This window comes from Botryllus schlosseri, chromosome 2, assembly GCF_051294905.1.
Source record: "Botryllus schlosseri isolate E-star chromosome 2, Bs_hap1, whole genome shotgun sequence".
NCBI classification, from domain to species: domain Eukaryota; kingdom Metazoa; phylum Chordata; class Ascidiacea; order Stolidobranchia; family Styelidae; genus Botryllus; species Botryllus schlosseri.
The window spans coordinates 36929195-36940325 of NC_137237.1; positions in this window are offsets into that span (position 1 = coordinate 36929195).

Below are 11131 nucleotides of genomic sequence, written 5' to 3' on the forward strand. Positions count from 1 at the left end.
AAACTTTCATCGCCCCCTATAAGAAGGCGACCCAAACTTGAGATATATTGAGGTCTCGTGACCACCGTTCTCTCTAAGCTGTGCGCCTGTGCAATTCCGCAGTGTTGACACGGTCTCAGCCTGCGCACGGAAAATCTAAGCTGCGCACGAAATAGCCGAAGTGATGACCTTTTTTTAGTCAGCACCACAAAATTAACAAAAAAAGTCGTTAATTCGGCAGTCCGATCAAAGTGATGACCTTTTTTTATTTGTTGTGCACTGCTGACCAATGGACTGCGCAGTTAGTTGGTGAGTGCGCACGAACAGAGTTTTGCCTAAATCCTAAACGTTCAACGATAAGTTAGATCAGTGCTCTTCAACCTTTTTCGACTTGGTACACCCTTTTAACGTTTACTCAAAACTCGTACACCCCTGTTCATTAGGGGTCTTCAAAAAGGACTTTTGTTCTCAAATCGTACTGGCTATTTGATAAAATTGTTAGGTTACCTAACTTAAGCCTACACACCAAATTTGGTTCAATTCCAACCAGTAGCCGCATTGCTACGGGAGAAGAAAGTTTCTATTTATTATATAAAAATAAATCACGAAAAATTTGAAATTTTCCTGTTCACCCCATGAAAGTATTAGGTTGTCTATAAAATCGATGTTCTTCAAATTTGGTTCAATTCCAACCAGTAGAAGCGGAGTTATTTCCGTCAAAAAATTTGGATTCGAATAAAATAGTATTTGGTCACAGAGTCTCCTCGCAGCCAGTTAGGCCGCCCGCCACGCAAATTGGAATTTATTTCGTGTCAGCCCCAAAACAGCATGAAATTACGAACGATAATCAACCTAAATGTAACAGTATTGGGGAGAGAGTATGTAAAGCTACTGCTGCAGAAGCGGTAATTCAGATCAGCGATGATAGCAGGCGCACCAGCGTACTGCGTATCAGGCCTGCCCCACACAACACACAGTCGATAGTAACACATGGGCTGCAAAAGATGTCAGTAACCTCAGATCATATGCTGCTATACACAGTCTATTGTCGCTAATTTGCATCACTAGTAACAAAATACTAAATTGCAAATTTATGGCGAAATATTGGACATAAAATCGGCATTTTAAAACAAAAGGGTTTCGATTTCAACAAGGAAGCTGTTTTGACCCTGGCTGGCTACGTCACTTCATGTATGTGCATTTCGGTATTTATTAACGTCGGGTAGGAAGTACCGATTCAAGAAGTCTGAGCTATCGCGGCGGTTTCCTCAAAAATCACTAAAAGACAAATGACTATAGCTGAACACATGTTTGTTAACTGCATACTTTCCAACACCAAACGGAACCATCGGTCTATTGACGACGGCTAAATGAATACGAGAAATATTTGCATATGACATCACAATCAAGCGGTGTACAGTATTACACTTGAGATAACATCGTACCATATTGCTCATTCACCTGTGCGTCAACCTGTACTGACCCTTAAACCTGCCTTTGTGATAGCTAGCCACCCTTTGTAAATTCTGGTACACCCTAGGGTGTACGAAAACCCCGGTTGAAGAGCACTGAGTTAGATGACCATTACTGTACTATTCGGTATCACAATAACTTACTGTCCTCCAAAAATCTAACCGCATAGGGTTATCCACGTTTTGGCAATCGTTGGAGTTACTAGTATGCAATAAAAATAAGGCTACTTCGAGAAGCAATGCTGTTGTGTTACGTCTAAAAAGAAGACCAAATTAAACTACATCGGTGATCGAAAATCAACTGTAACGCTTGCTTCAGATGTCATATATGGGGTTGGCAACTGCAGGAAGGCTCTGGAAGTTATATATTTCATAACATAATACCAAACTGACTGTAACATAACCAAATTATCCTCATCGTTCGAGATGTCTTTACATCTTAATAAAGATCAGAGAACATAGTTGGGGAAATGAGTGGCGCAGTTGGTTAAACACTGCAGTCCCGACACCAATGGTTGCTGGTTCGAGTATCGGCTCTGCTATGTTTCTATGTGTCGGAGGCTTATCTGGGCTCCTCATCGCCGATCGCGCTGTCCTTACAGCGCCTTGAAAAGTTCAGAGGAAAAGAGAGCCGAACTCCAGAAGATTGGCAGCAAAAGACTAGGTTGCGGGCTCATGGAAATCGAGCGAGACTGATGGTGGAAGAGCGCGTGCATGGAAGTCCTTAATAGTTGTGGAAATTCGAACGAGCAAAAATAGTGCCAACGTGCCAAACTCGAAATTTTGGTGTCAACTAACGTGAAAATGTGCCTATATTCCTAAATTTGGCGCCAATTTGCTATACTGGATTCTTCGCAACGACACACTAATGAGCAGTATTAACAGAAAGTGCAGCTGATATTTGATTATGATGTAACAACTGCGGCATATACATTGAGAATAAACGAACGCCAATGACCAGATGGTACGAGGTTGAGAGAGTTCATAAACAAGTGTAATAGGAGGCAAATTTACGTGACTTGAAATTCTTTTCATGTATCGCAGGCTGGAATGGGTCAAGTATTGAGCCACTTTTCTATCATCGTCGATCTCAAATAAATTGAACTGAGCAATAAACCAAGCACATAATGAATCATTATTTGACTGAAAGTTCTAACGTTTTCGCCCCCTTCGTTATCTTGGCCCCCTGGATCGCCCAATCGCCCCCTGGGGGGGGGGCGATGTCACCCACGTTGGGAACCACTGGTATTTACGGTGAAAAAATTCGGCACTTTGATATGACCAAATACGGTGTTTCAGGCATGCATATATATATATATCGACTTTTCAATTAGATAAAATAAAAAAGGGCAAAAGAAAACAGGAGACAAAAAGAACATCGAGATAATCAGTTTTGGGCTCGTGTTAAGCGTCTCCAACGTGGGCGGTCGTGGGCGTCTTCAAGCGACAGCCCGCGTTGCGCTAGATCAGTCTCCATGGCATGCATGAAGGGAAAGTGATGCTTTTAACACGTGTTCACATCTTGATAAAGGCCTGTGATCGAGTTTGGATGATGTAATTGCTAATATATGAAAAACGAATATGACACTGATAAGCTGGAACTACATTGAAAGAGCCCCGTGAAAACGATAGTGATATACATCGCATATGAATGCTTTCAGCACTGAAAATGAATTGCCAAGCAGGTAAAATACAATAAAATATAGTTTGCAGAGTAGAGGCGATTTTTTTGTCGCACCAGTGCGAATTTCACGTAATCAGAGCAAATGAGCTTGTGGATAACAGCACTCCGCAATAAAGCGCATTGTCGTATTACTAGTCTAAGTGAAGACATATGTATGAAAAGACAATGAATAATAATCCGGAGATTTCATTTTCATCCGATCAAGACACCCACAATGCGATAAGACACCATGCAACGTAATGAACACATAGGAGAATGCCGAACGACGCACAGTTGCGGTCTCTTAACCTGACGTCCACCTCGGTCTAGTGCCCAATGTCACGGCTCATTTTCAATGTTGATCGTTATGCCGTGGCTCGTTCTAGCTCTTCCCATTACTTGCGAGTGCTTTCTTTCATCGGGTCTTTCTTCACCACCAAATCTCGAGGATGATATGAAGTGGTTCAGAACGAATATTGATATGATGAAGATATGTCATCATTATTATCAACCAACTGGTAACATGACATACTTCAACATCCCATTGTTGGTTGGCGCGAGTTCACTACGGTACATATAAATGGCCTATGATGATGCAGATCCGCTAAAATTCGAAAATAATGCCTCAACATCCGTAATTTGGCTTGTGGAGGTATATAGGAGTCGCAAAAAGCAAATGTCTTAACGCATTCCCAAGAAAACAGTCAAAACGTCATCAAATCTATATCGGCACGTCAAAAGAGACTTTCGGGTATCGATATTAACCTGAAAAATATATTTTGCTGTATTTGACCTGTGCGTCAGTTCATTTTATCTTCATGGTGCCCGATTTAAGCCTTAAAAGTATTTTATTTGCAAATATATATCACCATCGTTTTAACGAGAATGTTTCAATTTTGTTGACTCATTTCCAGCTAATCAGTGTCAAATTAATTTTTCATTAATTAGCGATTTCATTATCTCAAATCTATCACCGTCCAGTATAAAGATGTATACCGGTCAAAAAAGCATCACTTTCCCTGCAGGCATGCATGGAACACGATATTTGGTCATATCAAAGTGTCGAAATCTTTAACCGTAAATACTAAAAATTCAAAAATGGTCGAAATTTCAATTTAAGATTGCACGGCCTTTACTGGTCGGAATTGACCCGAATTCGGTGTGTAGCGTTTTTTTCAGGCAACCTGACAATTTTATCAGTAAGCGAGTGAAATTTGGAAAACAAGTTATTTTTGAACAACCCTAAAATATATATGATGATATCAAATATCCTCAATTACAATTAGTAATATGCCAACATATGCAATAGAATCATAAGATATCGATGACGTAGGATACAGTGCACTGCCTATACAGGCGACATGACGGAATGCCATCCACGGTCTTCTTGAAATGGTGGGGGTTCCGTTATTGTAGCTCGACGTCAAGGACAATGCCAAAGTAGCAATACTATTTGGTAGCAGATAGCCGTGAAGCACTAGCAGATTTTCAATATCTGTATGCGCATTACGTATATAGCATCTTTTGAAACAGCTTGTTTCTCTTTCACTCAATGCAGTTTAGTACCATGTTTCTAACGTTCTGTAATCGTTGCTGCTGTCCGGTATAATGAAATCTGTCATGCCTGGAAGCTGAACAGCTGGAGAATGAAATTGTAACACTGTAAATTGACCTCCACCTCAAAGCCCACCAGGCTGCAGCAAACATTTGGTGCCTCGTTGAACCGGAAAAGTACAGTATTGTGTATACGCAGCAGCTATGAAGGTTGCAAGCATGTTTGGTTCAACTTTATCATTGTGAATCAGCCTTTACGGACAGGAACTTCATCAAAAACAAACACATAGATCAGCGCGCTATTTGATAGCTTACAATGCCAGGCCTCCCACTGACTGATATGGAAACAGATAACATGATTTTGAGTCTGAAGTGAGACATGATTTATTTTAAAATTTGAGATGACTGTTGTTGTATAATTTATAAAACATGGTGCGAAGTAATTCATGATTTCTTAAAAAAAAATCGAGACGGACTTTCAGCATTCCCGTGGCCACTTACTGGCACGGATAATTTCGTGGCCGGCCACAGATATTCCGTGGACGGCCATAAAAAGTGCTATTCTGTGGCCGGCCATGGTGATTTTCATGGCCGGCCATGAAATTTCAGTATGGCCGGCCATGAAATTTCCATGGCCGGCCATGTCAAACTCATTCTCATGGCCAGCCATGACTAAATTTCATGGCCCGCCATAGCCAAATTTCATGGCCGGCTGCAATATATCAAGTTAGTATCGATGATAAATACTGTATGTGACCCAATCGTGGTCAAATGCGTGGTCAAGTGTGTTCTATTATGGGCGTACAGTAAATAGAACTACGTTAGAGCGAGAGTTTAGCTCAGTTTATATGCATTTTCACCCAAAATACCAGAAGAATAGAGATACAATGAAACGATAGGAAGAAGATGAAACGATCTGGAATAGTCTCTATATATCAATTAAAAATACAAAAAATGATGTAAAGAATGCATTAAAAAGGGGAATATCCGGTAAATGAAACAGGACATAATGGTATAGAAAGCTAGAAGCGATGAAGACATTATCAAAACTGGTAGCTGGTAAGTGTTGATTGTATCTTTTTTATAGAAATAGACCTAAATATTCGGCTGACACTCGTCACGCTAATCGTATGCAACTGCATAGAATTGGAAAAAAATGTGTACCAGATATCTGTCAGAAAATCTCTATAAGTTCCCCAAAAGCTGTGAGATTCACATGACATTCTGTGGCCGGCCACAGAACAGATCAAAGCTCGCTGTGGCCGGTGCTTCCCCGGTTCTGATATCGATCTTTACTCGTAAGATGTGCAATGTGCATTGTGCAGTTGCAATCGATTATATAGTTAGTTTTATTTTGTGAATAAGCAAACCTACTAATAAACAATATAATGATGATAATGTCCTTCATTTTCCAACCATGTTTATCGTTTATGATGAGTCTGCGATGCGAATAAGTAGCCTAATACATATATATTTGATCATGTAGTTTAAGGATGTAGGGGCAGTTTAAAATATTTTATGGATTGTCCTGATGAATTTATGAATAATACAATACTGTACTGGAAACTTGTCCTAATTCACTGCAGATTATTTTCGATTTACGCTTAAGTAGACTCGACTATATAACTCCTTGAATGCATATTCTATGTTTCATCGAGATACTGGATCGGCCAATCTGCGGTCATTTCATCTGTTTTCTTGTTTTCAATACCAAATACCGTAATCAAAGTACCCGAACGAAACAATTAGGGAATCAAAGAACCACGAATATGTGGAAAATACTCTTTCAAGTTCCAGAAAAGCTGTGAAATCCACATAAGATTCTGTGGCCGGCCACAGAGCAGCTCGCAGCACGCTGTGGCCGGCGCTTCCCTCGATCTTGTGTCTTTCCAACGGCATAGGACACGTAGTTGCAAACAATTCCATAGTTTGTTATCTTCCGTATAGCAGAATAGCTGCGAATTGGATAATGCCAGGCTGATACAATCCTTCCTTTCTGTATCAGGCCTATGATGAGTCCGCGATATACGGTTATATACATATTTGATTATCGTGCAGCTATACAATCCATACGACGTTCGAGATCCTCAACATCAATGGAGCTTGCACTCATTTGCACAATGAGAATTGCGTCGATGAATCTATGAATATTTCTATGCCGTAGCAGCACGTGAACTTGACACGCTGCAGATGTGCTGTAGATATAGAATAAAGGCAACGATGTAGCCTAACCTACTGGTAATATTGGTAAAATGTGAGGCTTTGTTCGCAGAAATTTGATTTTGGTCACGTTTCCGATCCTATATAATTTGTATGTATATTGTATATCCACCTGGGTGCCGTTCTTCAAGGTTGAAACAAATAATGTACGACGATACTTGATTACTTGGGTGCAAGGATCGTTTTGTATGGCATGTCGTTGTTAGATCAAGCTGTTAACCGATGTGGTGGGCATAGGACGTAAATGTGCCTGCTATATAATTAAATTACTGTTATAATAATAGATAACTCCAGATACTTTGCGTCATCTAATGCAGCACCATCGATCGATGCGACATCAAATGCAGCGCCATCGATCGATGAAAAAATGACCATGGCAAGCCTGCGAATTGACCAATAGGCATGATATATTTGTGGTTGATGCAGGGAACAATGTCCAATTCAGGGAACAATCTTGATGACACAGACAAGTCCCAATCGTTCATTATAATTCAACATTTGAATGCAGTGCAAATACTTATCGCCGTGTAAAGTGCATCTGATCTCTCGTGCCCCTGCGTGTTTTCTGTGAAAAGCATGTACTGGACACATTGCATTCATGCAACTACTTGTATATGAATCTTCAATTGCTTCAGATTTTGTGAAATTGGTTACGGAATAAACAAACTTTTCGTAGCAAAATATGACGGTTTCTTTATGTAGAAAACGAAAGAGGGGCAGGGAGTCAGATTATCCACGTTTGCATCACTAATGGGCTTGGGCGATGGAGATGCGAAGAAACTGCAAGGCTATCGAGTCTGCACCACGGCTTTTTCTTTCCGCGCAATCCCATTGCGTTGATCGCCTGGCGTGGAAGCTGTGTGGACACCAGTTTTAATGTAAAGACGTTGGTCTGACCGAGCAATAAGATGTACGCAGTACGCTCATACATTACTCTATCAAATACATATCTAGATTCCAGGAAGTTCAAGGAACGTACGTTTCGGTGTTAGTTTACAACGCACCGTCCCAGAGTACTTTTTCAATAGTCAGTGGGAATTAAATTCATTTCTACAGCGAATACAGAAGGTAACACGTGTAAACCCGTGCAAATTTTGAACCCATCCCTAAACTACCCAATAAAGTGGTTATGTCACTTAGGTACGTGCGATAATATAGTGGAAGTCATCTATAGAAACCTTGCCACCAGCAAGCTCGAGTTGCAAATGAAGAAGATCTACTGGACTATTGTCAAATTGGATTCAAAGGGCGGATTTTGATCCAACTAGATGTGCCAAAATCACGAACTGGCCATGAACTCGTGGCCGGCCACGATGAAGTCGTACGGCCGGCCATAAAATTCACTATGGCCGGCCACGAGACAACGCATTTTCATGGCCGGCCATGAGATATTCGTGGCCGGCCACAAAAAAATCCGTGGCCAGTAAGTGGCCACGGGAAAGCTGAGACCCCTACTGAAAAAATCTTATTGGCTAGCTCAGGGGTTCTAAGCCCTTTCTTGGCCGTGGCCCATTTTCCGGTTTGAAAATGTGCTGTGGCCCACCTCTAATCTCAAAGTCATATTTTCTCCTTATGTACTGATGAAATTAAAGCATAAACACGCCGGGGCATGAAGTCGCGCCAAGCGCTACAAAAATTTTCAAGTTGAATGAATATCTTCCAACAAACGACCAACGAAATATTCGTCTAGCTCCCCCAATTGGGGGTTTGGGTGTTGAAGTTACGGCTCTGGTAGATCATATGCAAAAACTTCTGAGTATATTATGATCGTCCGCTGCTCCATTCGCTTCGTGAAACACAATAATCGAATTCCTGCATACACTGTGTGATTGGGATTTTAGTTCCACTATTGAGTGGAATAGTATAATCATTCTGGGCCAGCTTCAAACAATTCATTGGTGAATGGGGAACTACAGAGAAGTGGAGTGCATGCTGTACAATGTACTACGTTGTATGTCACGTACTGAACCAACTGAAGTTGCGATGTCGGAATATTCAATGCAGTGATACTATCAATTTATGTGACTCTTATTACAATACGTACATTGATTTACAGGCATGACATTTTAAACAGGCTCCAAATATTAATGCGCTCCGCTGAATCCTCAATCCGTTACTATTCGGTGCGGTGGTGCAGTATACCTCCACCAGAAGTTGCTAATAAATTGTAATTATGGCCATTTTTAACCAGCAATAATACGACCTGCCGAAGTACAGTACACCAATTACACTTCATTCCGATTTTATTGCACACCTCTTTCAACGGCATACGACATTATGACCCTGCTGGAATACTTGGTTACTTCAGCATTACCGTCAAGCAGGTAATATACACGCGAAATTATTTTAGTTCCTGTTAGCCATAGGTAATCATAGCCAGCAGAAAAAGCCGCTGTTTCTGCCTCCCATTTTCTACTTGAAATGCTGACTCCATACGTACCACTACGTCTCATCAGAGTCGGATGAAAAGCTTAATGTAGCCCACGTATAATCAACTAATATGAATATATTTTTAGCGATTACCACAACAAATATTATTAAACTTACATTATTTCTAAAATTTTCCAAATAGCTCTGTGGCCCACCTCAAATGCTCTTGTGGCCCACCAGTGGGCCATGGCCCACCCTTTGAGAACCCCTGGGCTAGCTAGTTGAAATGCGATGTTTTGATTTGAAAGAGTCTCTTATAAGTTTTATCGCAATGTGATTCCTGCCCAGAACTATGAATATATCAAAGCGGGAATTTTGTATGCTACGGGTAAACGATGGGAGTAAATTTTAGCCCGTCACTTCAACCAGTACCCAAGAAGTTGATGACCCCTGCCCTAGGGTTTGCGATACACCCGGTTGAAGAGCCTTGGTATAATACACAGCTGCAACACCAATTAGTTACTACCGACCAAGTTCCTACTCAAGTGCTGGAGGTCTATCTAGGCTCCTTCTCGCCATATCATTCGTGTAAGCGGTGTCTTATAAAAAGAAGTGAACCGTGCTACAAGTCGGCATGTACGGATTATAAGACGAAGAAAATTGGCTTTGTGTCGATGACCACAGTGGTTGAAAAACACTATGAATACCGCAAGCAACAACAGAAACCCAACATCGCACGCTTTAAGATCTTGAATTACTCGGTTTGTTGAACAGAGAGAAAAGCAGAGATGCCGACGCTTGGGTAAAATTAGGACAATGCAGTTTTCGAATCCACATCGTCATCATGATAACCGCTAAGAAATGAACTCCTTCGTAGAGGCATTCCAAATTACTTATTCTACAGTTACAAACATAGCCATCCGCATTCCCGATTGTTAGGTAACTTGATCGCCGTTCAAATGTAGGCTGGAAACGCAACGTTATGGTACCGCCGATTAGCACTATTCTCCATAGCTAAAGTTATTATCTTGGTTTCGAGGAATTGATTAAGCAAATAAGTATTGGCTACCACCGTGATTGCGGCAATGATTCCGGAAGCCGGTTAACTGTGAATAGCCTGATAAAAATTTCAGCAGTTTCTCAGTTTACTGCTGTCTATATTAATGGTCTGAATTTGGAAATGTGGTAGGTGGATAGTTGCTTTGACTAGGGTACCATATGTCCTACTTTAGGAGGATGTGTCGTCCTTTTGCAGGAAATTGAAAATGTCCTTCGAGTACGCATAAATGTCCTCTTTTTTGGCGGTTCGTCCTCATTTAGAGCTTTGCGACATCTAGGCTAACGGACAGGGTCAACTGCAAAACGGCATAAATGACGCGAAATATGTTATGAGGTCGTTTGAGTGGGTCACTCAGGAGGCGAGTCAGAGTGATGGCCGTTTTTTTAGTCAACACTATTGACTTATCGTAGAAGTGAGTAATTCGGGAGTCGAGTCAAAGTAATAACCTTTTTTTAATCAGCACAAAAAGATTTCTAGTAAATATTTTATGGTCAGCTGTTTTCAATTTCGCTAACCTAACTTTTTTGATTTCACAAAGTTTCATCCTTTCCCGATTCCAAAATGTGGTAACCCTAACTTAAGCTTCGAAAAACATCACGTGACTCTCATGGAAATACCTGTGAAAATATATGCACCCTGCAAAGATTGCAGACCCCTGTAGCGAATGTCGCATGCTTATTAGGCATTGCTCAACTGTTGTTGTAAGGAATCTCCAACGATCGTGTCCAATTTCTTCAAGCACAACAAGCTTCGCTCCACCCTTTGCTCAAGTCTCAAGTCTCAATAATGGCCAGACGACACTCGGATGATTTC